Source organism: Pogona vitticeps, chromosome 3 (genome assembly GCF_051106095.1).
Source record: "Pogona vitticeps strain Pit_001003342236 chromosome 3, PviZW2.1, whole genome shotgun sequence".
Classification (NCBI taxonomy): domain Eukaryota; kingdom Metazoa; phylum Chordata; class Lepidosauria; order Squamata; family Agamidae; genus Pogona; species Pogona vitticeps.
The window spans coordinates 91280930-91293954 of NC_135785.1; positions in this window are offsets into that span (position 1 = coordinate 91280930).

Consider the following 13025-nt stretch of genomic DNA (forward strand, 5'->3'; position numbering starts at 1 on the left):
TAATTTTTTAAAGGGATTTTTTAAATGGAACCACAAAAATAGTCCCTAGCTGTATTTTGACAGCCCATACAAGAGAGTCAGTTATCCACTGGAAAAAAACAAAGACATTCTAGATTGCACCATTCTAAACATGAGGTACCACCATCCTCTTGCCATGTCTGGATGTGTAATACAGTAGTTTGTCTTTCATTGGCACACCAGCTATCTGGTACTATCTTCTTTTGCTACAACAAATGGCACTAAATTTTTTTGGGGGGGGTTGTTCAAATGTCAGGATTTTTAACCTCCCAAATGTCACCAAAACAATGATTTATTTAGTTGAGCTCATATACTGACACCAGTGATTTGTAGGGGATCTCTAACTGGCCCTTTTGCAACTGGGGGTTCTTGAACCACCTCCAGTCTCCCCCAGCAACTTGCAAATATTCCTGCTTGGCTTCCATTTTGACACCTCTTTCCAAAGTTGCAACACATTCAGGACATACAGGTAGAAAAATATCTTACTATAACAAACAAACCCTTCACAGCTTGGGGGAGCACTTCTTCTAAAAATGTGCTATGCATATGTTTGATCTTCAGCATCTAGCACAGATTCTGGGTATGTAGTTGAATGCTGAAGTTAGCACAATTGTTACTCTTAAATTTATTTTGAAAGAAAGAAAAGGAAGGAAGGTTAAAACGTTAGAAAGTTTAAAAAAGTAAGAGCTACTATTTTACAATGGCAGCAATCTCAGATTAAGTTAAGCTCTTAAATTAACAGTATGCATGATGGGATAAAAGAAAATGACATCTCTTTTCCTGGCCTATTGCCTTTGTGATAATAGCCAAAATTCACCTGTCTACTCTTACAAGAATTTGACATTGAAAATATAGCCTAGGATGTATAGTCTGTTGTAACAGCTCTGGAGAATAGTAGTAATTTTTTATGTTTTTACCTCACTTGTTTTTTAAGAGAAAGGAAATAAGTCATTCTAGAGAATGTACATAAATCTTGAGTAGAGGCAAGGACCAAAGTAAAGGTTAAAGCTATAATCCTTTGTACGCTCTCGGATAAGTGAAGCCTACCAAACAGCATGGGATTTACTTTTATGTAATGAGTCTGCAATGTATAAGTTCACACTGTATGAACATAGTACAGAGAACTGCGAAGCACCTGGTGTTGAGATAGGAATGCTATAGAAAAGGGAGGTGGCAGTATATAAAGCAGGATTGGGTTGGTGGCCTTTTGGAGACCAGGGATGTGGTAGAAAGTGATGGGCTGAACAGGACTTGGCCAGCAATAAAGGTCCCCACTTGGCTGGTCTTAGACCCATTGTTGGGGAGAAAAGAGGACAAAAGAGGATGAAGTTATGGTCCCATATATGTATGCATGCCAAACTGGAAATCAAAGTCTTCAAACTTTGATTTGGACTTGACAGCACTCCAAATAACAAACACCTTCAACTAGAGTACTGTCTTTAGACAATCCTTCAAAAAGACGATAAGCATATGGAAATGAGGACTCATGGCCACCCTTAAACCAACGGTGAGATATTTTATCTACACATTTGGTAATTTGGCTCCTGATTAAATATCATGTGTCTGAATAGCTATTAGGAATTGGTCATGTATGTTAATTCCACCCCCACTTTTGACCCCACTTCACCCCTTTTTGATTCACTAAAACCTGTTAAACCTTACCAGGTGACCCACCAAAACAGTCCTGCAGCCACCAACCACCAGAATTTAAGGTATTGTTAAAATCACAGTGTGGGAACTTCAGGAGTGAGCATTGGAAGAATGAGATTCAGATCAGAAGATGTGATTTGTCTACCTCATTTTCGTCTGAGGTAGTGGAGCTCATATCCTGACATATAAACCCAAATGAACAAATGAACAAACCCAAATGACCTCTAAATTATTTCTTAATAGAATGTATTTTCTTTTCTTTTCTTATTCCTTTTCCGCCGTTTAGACAAAACACAACAGTGGTATTTTACGGCCAGACTTCCCGCTGGCCTGTGTTGATTACAGGAACATAATTTATGTAGTTGTACATTTGTGGAAAAAAACATTGTGGAACTGCCTCAGCAAGACAGATTATCCAGTTTGGCCAAAGTAATGATCTTAATTTACAGTAAGTACAAAGGCTTGAAGTTACCCAGCGAGTGAATTGGGAAATACAAGTTTTTAAACGGTCACTGCACAAATGCCCCTGAAATATTCCACACTGGAAGGAGGGGGGGAACTGAACAAAAGGAGAAAAAAAGGAAAAGAATGCAGAAGATGTTTTGTTTCTTATTTGGACCTTATAGCAGCAGCACTTTTTCCACTGAAGTGAGCAGTTGTTCTCTACCAAACAGTCCTGTTCCATCAAACTCATGCTTTCAAAACTGGTACATCTCAAACACTGTCCGCCCCACCCTTGTTCACAATCATTCTCAAATGCTTGCAAGAATTTCTGCACACTAATGGGGTTTAAAAATCCATTGTCACGATCCATGCGGACTCTATCTAGGCCCCCTCTCTAATTGCACATCTGTCAGCTTTCCAGCCAAGAATGTCTGCAGGAAGTTTTGGGGGCAGTCGGAGGGCTACCTAGTGCTTGGGTAGCATGCTTCCCACTACATTGTTGTGCACCACTACAATGCAGTAAGGTAAAGGTAAAGGTTCCCCTTGACATTTAGTCCAGTCGTGTCTGACTCTAGGGTTCATCCCCATCTCCAAGTCGTAGAGCCAGCGTTTGTCTGTAGACAGTTTCCGTGGTCACATGACCAGCGTAACTAGACATGGAACGCTGTTACCTTCCCACCGAGGTGGTACCTATCTATCTACTCGTATTTTTACATGCTTTCGAACTGCTAGTTTGGCAGGAGCTGGGACAAGTGATGGGAGCTCACTCATGGATTTGATCTTACAACTGCTGGTCTTCTGACCTTGCAGCACAGAGGCTTCTGCGGTTTAACCTGCAGTGCTACCATGTCCCTACAACACAGTACATGTGTCCGAACACATTAAAATAATAAATACACTCATGACTGGATGTGTTTATCCAGATTCTTCCATACCCCCTTCCCAGGATACCCTTGTTTCCACATGTATATTTTGTGCCCAACATGATAAAAAACCCCACAAACCTGATGAAGTGTGAATCAATATTTTAAATCTTAGTTTTTTGGTTTGGTTTGGTTTGGTTTGGTTTGGTTTGGTTTGGTTTGGTTTGGTTTGGTTTATTTATTTATTTATTTATTTATTTATTTATTTATTTATTTATTTATTTATTTATTTATTTATTTATTTATTTATTTATTTATTTAATACCCCACCTATCTGGTTTGGTTTACTAGCTGTGAAATGTTTGGAACACCCAGCCAACCCCAATGTCTTAGTTTTCTAAAAGGTGTGCAGTCCAGTTTTTATATTATATTATGTAGGATGCGTTGCATGTGACACAGATGTAGTTATATGTAATATATGTTTATGCAAAACATGGTCAGTGGACTTATTAGAATGTTACATATGAAGCAAGCCCTCCAATATGGAATAAATGGGATTCTCCATCGCATGTCTCCAGATTTTGTCACCCCAGCTTGCTATGGCGAGTGCAGCCCATTGTCTAGGACTAAAGTCTTCTTGATTTTGCTACTTCTGAGGTTGTAGGAGTGGACTGGTGGTAATCAAGAACGGTAGACCCAGTGCTTGATCACCATCCAGCAGATACCTTGTGTGGAAAATTCTTTGAAGTTTAGTAACAACAACAACAACAACAACAACAACAACAACAACAACAACAACAACAACAACAACAACAACAACAACAACAACAACAACAACAACAACAACAACAAAAGCAATGTTTCCTAATCTTCGGTTAGGCTATATTTGGCTTGATGGATGACAAGCTGAACAGACTTGCCTCCACCATTGATGTTCAACATTGCCATGCTTTCCTTCTGCCACCAGAGGTCAGGAAATAGCTGTGGGAAAATTTGTCAATTGTGGATTCATAGGTATAATTCAGAGATAAAACAAAAAACAACAAAAAAGTGGAATCTCAACAGAGTTATTTCAGGGCGAGCTTTTGTGGATTTCAATCCATTTCCTCACACAATTTGAACGTAGGTGTTAGGTCACAAGATGAGATACACAGAGAACATGATAGAAGAATGGGGAACCATGTGAGATGGAGAGAAGAGAGTATGTTGGTAATGGAATTTCAAAATGACAGTTGGATTGTTAACACCAGGAGTGATCAGTCAAACTGCTGATTAAACAGACGCTTTGTTATCGGCAAACAAATGGTTTGCAGGAAGAGTGCTGAGGTTACAGTTTTATTAGAGAAAAATAACTTTATAGTTATAGCTCTACCCAAAACTGTAGAATAAATTTAGAATACTGTATTAATATATATTGACCAAAACCCTGTTGCTTAGAGTAGTAAATCACGCTGGAATAGACCCATTGTGTCAGTAGTGATTTGGTGAGTAAACTCCTCCGTAAGTTCCATTGATTCAAATGGGCCTACTGTAACTGTGATCAATTGACTCAATGAATTCCCACTGATTCAGTGGACCTCTTCTAGTGCAACACTGCACCAAGAAACAGTATTTCAACCATTGTGTGCTGAGAAACTTTAGTCCTTATTTAGTCCTTTTGGTGTACACTAGAATTTGTGGTATAGCCACTTCGTATCTCTCTCTTGAATGTTTGTTTATTTGTTTATTTATTTATAGATCACTATACTGCCTGTGGCAACCCCAGACCTACTGGAGTGTGCCACCTTATAATTATGCTGCCACCAACCATTCCCTATAAGAAGTCACACAGACCAGGAATGGATTTTAACAAACAAAAGAACAAGGTTTATTTAAATAACAAACAGGGTAAATAAAATGATCAGGTAAATAAGATAATGTAACGTGGCATAGTCCCAACCATATACATATAACAGTTTGGTTCACACAGAACACTTTAAAGTAAAGCACAGACCCTGAACCTATCAGTTCTGGCTACCTATCAAGAAACCTGAACCTATCAGGTATGTACTAACTGACACACAGTTGTACTCAGTCTGACACACAGACTCCAACTCCTCACTCTCCACACAAGCTCCAAGTATATATACAGTACAGCTCCTCCCCCTGATGTCCCGCCTTCCACTCCCCATAGGATGGAACTTTCCCTCCAAACCCATGACAGACAGGTACCATCAGTGCTGTATGTAACACCTCCCCTCTTTATAAGTTGTTTTGCAGGGGAAAAGCTAAAGTGCTTTTCTCCAAAAAACAACCAGGATCAAAACACACAAAAACAGTTATACAATAACACAATCCCATACTTACACTCTAGGTTAAACATATCATTTATACATTTAAACATTCATATTTACAATACATTAAGTTACCTTTATTAATACAAACCAAGACTGATCAATAAACAGGTACAATTAACTTTTGGTCACCAAAATATACATAGTCCATATTTCTTCGCCGTCTTCACTCTTCGGGTCTTCTTGACAAGGCGTCAGCAACACAGTTCATTGACCCTCTGACCACCTTCACTTCAAAGTCAAAATCTTGCAGGTTTAAAGCCCACCTCATAAGTTTACTATTGTGGGTTTTCATTGTCTTTAACCACTGCAGTGGTGAGTGGTCAGTACACAGAACAAAATGTCTTCCCCAGATGTAAGGTTTGGCCTTCTGAATCGCGTATACTATGGCCAAGCACTCCTTCTCCACGGTTGCCAAATGTCTCTCACCTTTCTGGAGTTTCCTACTCAGGTAGGACACTGGATGCTGGTCACCATTTTCATCTTCCTGGCAAAGAACTGCTCCTACCCCGCTGTTAGACGCATCGGTGTAGATGATGAACTCCCGGTCGAAGTCGGGAGCACGCAGCACTGGATAATTGATGAGCGCCTCCTTCAACCTCCGGAACGCCTCCTCACAGTCGCTGGTCCACGGGATGCGGTCATCAGTCTTCTTCCGCATCAGATCGGTCAGCGGAGTCGCCATCTCGCTAAACCTCTGGATGAACTTTCTGTAGTAGCCCACCAACCCAAGAAATGATTTGACTTTTTTCTTGGTGTTGGGTCTGGGCCAATCACGAACGGCTTCTATCTTGGCCTCTAGGGGTTTGATCACTCCTCCCCCTACTATGTGACCCAAGCATTTTATTTCTGGGCTACCCAGCTGCAGTTTGTTCTCTTTGCAGGGCCTAGGCCAAAGCACTTCCTCCCCTGGGTTAAAGTGCCTCTCCCTGGTTTTCTGGTCATACCAGGTTTTCTGTCTAACCTTCTGAGCTTGCAGGTTCTCTGCTGCTAGCTCTAGGTTTCTCTTCAGGTCAGTCATTAAAGTGTCTATATATGTCACAACCTCTTGTGGGTCATCCTGGGTGATCTGTTCCCAATTTTGTTTGATTAAATCAAGTGGACCTTTCACCCTTCTCCCAAACAAAAGTTCAAATGGACTGAACCCGGTACTGGCTTGTGGCACTGATCGATAAGCAAACAAAAGGGATTGCAGCTTCTGGTCCCAATTGTTTGGATTCTCTGCCAAGTAAGCCCTAATCATGCGCATCAGAGTCCCATTGAACTTCTCCGTTAACCCATTACTTTCGGGGTGATAGGCAGTGGTTTCCTTGTGTTTAATTCCACAGATTTGCCATAACCGTTTCATGAGCTTTGATGTAAACGATGTGCCCAAATCTGTGATTATTTCTGAGGCAAATCCCATCCTGGACATATACCCCACCAAGGCATCTGCCACTGTGTTAGTTTCAATGTTAGTCAAGGGAATGGCTTCGGGGTACCTCGTGGCATGGTCCACAATGGTGAGAATGAACCTGTTCCCCCTCTTTGTGGCCTTGGGCAAAGGTCCCACAATATCCACTCCTATACATTTGAACGGGGTGTCAATCACAGGCAAAGGGCACAACTTCGCTTTGGTCCTGTCACGGTTATTCCCCTGCCTCTGACACACATCACATTGTTTACAGAACTCCTTGATCTGCTTCCCTATTTCGGGCCAGTAAAAATTTTGTGTGATTCTCTGCTGTGTTTTGTTCACCCCTAAGTGCGCAGCAAACATGTCAGAGTGCCCCCTTTGTAAGATCATGGGGCGATACTTTTCAGGTACCACTAGCTGACTTCTGATCCCATCTCCCCCTTTTGAGATATTCCTCAGGGTCTCTCTATATAAAATTCCCTTTTTCTCGCGAAATCTCGCTGGGGTTTCAGGTGTTAGCGGGGTGTCTGTCACCTTTTCAAAACACTTTCGGAGAGTGGCGTCTGCCTTTTGCTCTTGGCCAAATTTGCTGTCTGTGGTTAAGGTTTCTACCACAGCTTCGGGACTATCCTCATCTGCTCCAGCCTTGGGCTCGTCAGTACCCCCCTGAACTGTCCCCGTGGTAGCTTGTGAGCGTGTAATCACTAGCACCCGTTTCACATGTTCAGCCAGGTCATTTCCCACGAGCACGGCTGCTGGCAGAGTCGATGAAATCGCTAGCCGCCAAACTCCCCTCCAGCCTTGAAAGTTCACAGGTACCTCAGCTACTGGCAGTGAGATCACCTGTCCCTCAATCCCTGCCACCTTCAAGCTCTCATTTGGGATTATATACTCCCTAGGAATAATGTCTGGATGGCCTAGGGTCACCTGGGAACAAGTATCCCTCAGCCCCCTATACTGATGGTCAAGTATTCCTACGTCCACCCCTGCGGTCTCAAACAATTGTGAATCTGTTCTCACTAGTAAGCAGCGCTTGACCTCCACAAGAGGACCATTTTCCCCAGCCTGATCAGCAGATGTAACTGTTCCAGATTGAGTAGCCATGGCAACAGGCTCCCTCAGTGGCAAGGAGCTTTGCTCTTTCTGGACACAGAACACAGCTTTTGGCTTGGTTCCACTCAAATCATGAGGCAAATTTCCCTTTAGCTGTTTTAATTTCTCACACTCTGAGATTAGATGGCCCTTTCCTTGACAGAAATAACATTTTCTGCTGTATTTTGAGTCTTTCTCATCTGGTTTTGGTTTTCCCTCCAAAATCTGAGGTCTTTGTGGTTTCATGTCTGAGGGCTTCCCTTCAACATGGGCCCCTCCCCCTTGCTGGTTTTTCCCTGGTCCCTGAGAGTACTTGCTGTAGGTTTCTTTGGGTTTACCTACAGATTTCCCCTCAGCACCTAAGGGCTTTCTTATTTGGTAAATAAAATCTGCGATCTCTGCCGCTTCCGTCACAGATTTCGGTTTCCTCTCCCTCACCTGGAACTTCAGTTCCCCATGCAGGACTGAATAAAACTGTTCCAGCGCTATCAGGTCTTTGAGCTGCTGGAAGGTCTCTGTCCCCTCCTGAGACAGCCATTTCTCTAGCAACCTCACCAGTTGGGCCCCCACTTGGGTAAAAGTCTGCTCTGGTTTCTTTGTGAGTGACCTGAATCTTTGCCTCAGCTGTTCCGCATTTATCCCATGTCTGGCAAACACCAGTTTTTTAAACTCAGCGAAATCCTTCAACAGCTCCACTGGCATCTCTGCATAGACTTCTGCCAGGCTGCCACTGATCAAAGATCGCATAATAGTCATCTTCTCAGTTTCCCTTACTGAGAAGTCCACAAACGCTCTTTCCACGAGGGAAAAGAACACCTCAGGGCAATCTCCCTTGTGGTACACAGGGAATTTCTTCAGGTCAGTTTTAGACAGGCCGCCTTCCCCATTCCCTGGGTTCCCCTCATTATTATTGTTATTACTATTTCTACTCATTATCTCCAGCTTCTTCAGCTCAAACGCCATTTTCTCTCTCTCCAATTCAAATTGTCTTTGCCTCTCCCTTTCCCTTTCCTCCATTTCAAATTGCCTTTGTTTCTCTTCCCTTTCTATTTCCCTCATCCTCAGTTCATGCTGTTGGGCTAGGACCATTTTTCTGAGTTCTGGGTTCTGTTCTCCCGTGCTCTCATCCTGCACTGAGCCAAATTCCTCCTCAGAACCTTGGTCTACCTGTGGGTCCCTTACTTCCCCCATTTCTGCCATTTGGCTTCGAGTCAAGGGCATAATCCCCCCAGAACAGGCTGCCTTCAAAAGTCAAGCCTCAAAATAAAGCGACGACTTTTTTCCTTTTGCCTCAGGAACAGCCTTCTATAGATTGCTGCTGTTCCTTCAGCACTAACTTGCTACTGTTGCCAGGCAGAATCCACCCCCTCTGCTAGGCCTCTCAGCAGACAGGCTAGATCACTGTTACTTCACACAGCTTTGCCTCAGCCTTTTCCCGCCAAAACGGGTTGCCTCAGAGCTCCCTAATCTAGTCTCCCCAATCTGAGTTGGCACGTTCTTCCACTAGCGTACCTCCCCGTGAGGTAAGCCTAGAAGATTACCTACGCGCTCTCAGATTGTCCCTGACTAGACCCCCCTTGCTCTGGGCACACTTGCCAAGGTTTTGCTGGACCACTGGACAACTGGACCAGTCATATCCCACACGCTGGACACCAATCAATGTGGCAACCCCAGACCTACTGGAGTGTGCCACCTTATAATTATGCTGCCACCAACCATTCCCTATAAGAAGTCACACAGACCAGGAATGGATTTTAACAAACAAAAGAACAAGGTTTATTTAAATAACAAACAGGGTAAATAAAATGATCAGGTAAATAAGATAATGTAACGTGGCATAGTCCCAACCATATACATATAACAGTTTGGTTCACACAGAACACTTTAAAGTAAAGCACAGACCCTGAACCTATCAGTTCTGGCTGCCTATAAAGAAACCTGAACCTATCAGGTATGTACTAACTGACACACAGTTGTACTCAGTCTGACACACAGACTCCAACTCCTCACTCTCCACACAAGCTCCAAGTATATATACAGTACAGCTCCTCCCCCTGATGTCCCGCCTTCCACTCCCCATAGGATGGAACTTTCCCTCCAAACCCATGACAGACAGGTACCATCAGTGCTGTATGTAACACTGCCCATCTTATTGAAGGCCACTATTCTGGGCAGTTTACAACAAGAAACATAAAATATAGAAATATTGACCACACTAACCCATCAACTCTTTTTAATTTCTTTTCACTACAACAGTTATGTTGAATTCTGTAACACAGTATTCTGGGAGATTACAATGTTCTGGAACTGGCTTCTGTGACTTATATTTTTGGCATCAGATTAGTAGGCCAGGGTTTGATTCCCCACTGTGCCTCCTTTATGGGCTGGACCCAATGATCCATAGGGTCCCTTCCAGCTCTACATTTCTAAGATGATAATAATAATAATTAGAGATGGTTCAGCACCATGCCCATACAGGTGTTGTGTGGGCGCCATGCACTTCTCCCTCTTGCCTCCTCTGCACGCTCGCCCATTCCCTGGGTGATATGTGCTTCCCTCCCTTCCTCCTCCACACGACTGCCCACTCACCGCTCAAGGCCATGTTTCCCTCCTCTGCTTCCTCCAGTAGCTGCTATCTCCAAGGCAGTGCTGCCGGGATCCCTGCCCTGCCTCCTTGTCTGAGTGTTGGAAGAGGCGGAGAAGGGAAGCACAGCTGCTAATGGTGAATGGGCATCACCCAGAGGAGGCAAGGAAGGAAGTGTGCATCACCTGGGGAATGGGCAAGTGCACAGAGGAGGCAGGAGAGGGAAGTATGTGGCCACTGCACAACACCTGTATGGGTGTGGCACTGAACTGAAGGTTTGTGCCCATCTCTAATGATGATTTGCTTGCACAGAGGTTCACCTGTTTCACTGCTATGGAATGCTGAGGGGCACTGCTGGCAAAAGATGGCATAAAACACATTAGGAGAGGAAGATGTAAGTGAGCCATTGAGTTGTTGTGGGTGACTTTGTTGTGGCCTTTAACACTGCTGCCAGAGTAGATGAGCAAATGTAGTTGGCATCTGGGTATTTAGAAGGGTCTTGTTCCTTTCTTCATTTTGGTGCTGTGTGGCCTGCCATGTGTTAATAGTTCTTTAAGATTGGGGGGCGATCTGTCAATGAGTATGGGCTGGCTACCATTAGTCACAGAGAGTTTTCAAATAAAAAGGTAAACTATAAAATTGATGTTCAGTGTTATTAACTCACCTAGGAATCTGAAGTGAAACGACAGCACAAAAAGTTGCTTTTGGATGACAACCTGTTTTCATAGCCCAGGCCCTTCATCAAAGTATTCACAGTGTTGGGTGTTGAATTGATGTCATGATATATTGTTTGCCTTATCTATTAAATATCTACTAGCTTATCTGTCCAGCAATCAGAAAGATAATAAACTTCAGCAATTGAAGGGGGTTCATAACATTCTTGGATAAGTATCTTATAAATCTGATTTCTTATTATTTTCTGAAATCAAAGTGTTTTTGGCCTGAAGGAAAAATAGAATGAAGAAACAGAAGTTCTCATTCAAAGATCATATATATGCAAGTTGCCTTTTGGAAAAAATATCAGAATTTTTCTAGTGATTCTCCACTTCATGTACAGAAGCTGACTAGAGTTGTGTTTGAAAGGTCATTGCTGGAAATAGGGCAGATTCCTCTACCCACCTAAGAGAGGTTGGCTAATTTAAAGGCTGGTGGACATCCTTCAGAGCACACATAGGTCCGTCTTCCAAGAGGGAACAGCCAGGGACATGGGTGTCTGCTGGTGGGAGGGGTGCAGAGATGCCTTTCCCAGGAGCTGCAATCTTATTATTTTAATGGACAGTGGCAGGACCATTGTGCTGTAGTGGTATGTACTGTGCATGCAATTTATGCTAACACACAACTATGCAGCCCTCTCCCACCCCAAAAGATCATGTGGACATTCTTAGTCAGGGGGCTCAGGAAGAACAGCCGGGGCCTACTACCTTTGGCCCCATCATTTGCTGCCCAAGGCTATTGCTGGAAGGTCAAACTATACATTACAGAGAACATAGCATTACAAGAGGGATTTCCCTGCATGCAGAAAGATGTCTGATTGTTACAGCAAGTGTCCACACCTCCTCTAATTTGCAAATTAGCTTGTTTCACTTTGTGACTGGCCTTCAGCAAGGAAGCATGGTTTTGCTTACAAGTTTACTTTCTGAGACACAACAGTTTGCTGGAGTCATGTTTTTGGACATTCACATGATTCCAGCTGAAATGATATACTACCTATAATATGCAGTTCTGCCCTCATTCTGACTAATGATAGTATCAGCCTTGTTTAGTGAGACACTTGAGTCTACTTTGTCATTATGAAACGAACAAGTATGTACTCTAGAAGCATCAGCGTCTCCCCAAAACATACTACAGGCCCTTGAAGGCGAAACAAATTTGGTGACTGGCAGAAAGTATACTTGCAAAAGCATGGACAAACATATGAATGAGCTACCTTGATTCTGAGCCCAGTAGGTAAGAATAGGCTGTGCGATGCTCTGATTTGCTCAGCACTCAGTGTCTTCGAGGTTCTACCTGCCTGCTGTGAATAGCCCAGAAACACTGTGGTCTGGCTATGACACCATGTAACTCCTGCAGTAAAGATGGTGTGAGATGTCAGGCTGTTGCAATGTTATGTAAAAGGGCATTTCAGCCAAAAAAGTAATGGGCTCAAAGTTCTCTGCAAAATGTTCACCCAAGCATTGAATCCATGTTATCTAGTCCTTCAACCAAGAAGGAAGTATCCTTCAATGAAGAAGAACATAGGGGTGTCTAAACCCTTTTTAAGTCTCTCTCTCTCTCTCTCTCTTTGTACAGATATTGAGTGGAGTCCAGAGGGCCATCAGCAGAAGGTAAAGGTCTGCTAGCATTTCTTTACCCACTCTCCATTGTGCAGACACAGATTGCAAGCATGCTGGTTGAAGCCACTGGAGATTCTGCTTGTGCAAGGAGTGCCTGGAGATCTCCTTGCACAAGCTCTGTAAATTATATACCATTTGCAGAAAGGTTTGTTTCATAAGCAGGATGAACAAGATTCAGTTCCCTAGAGGGGAAGAAAAACCAATATACAAAAAAGCAGAGGGGAGGGAAAATACTTCCCAGTGTTTACTGAGAGGTGGGGATCACATGGCCCTCCAAATTTTGTTGGACTATAAGTCCCATCAGCTGTACTG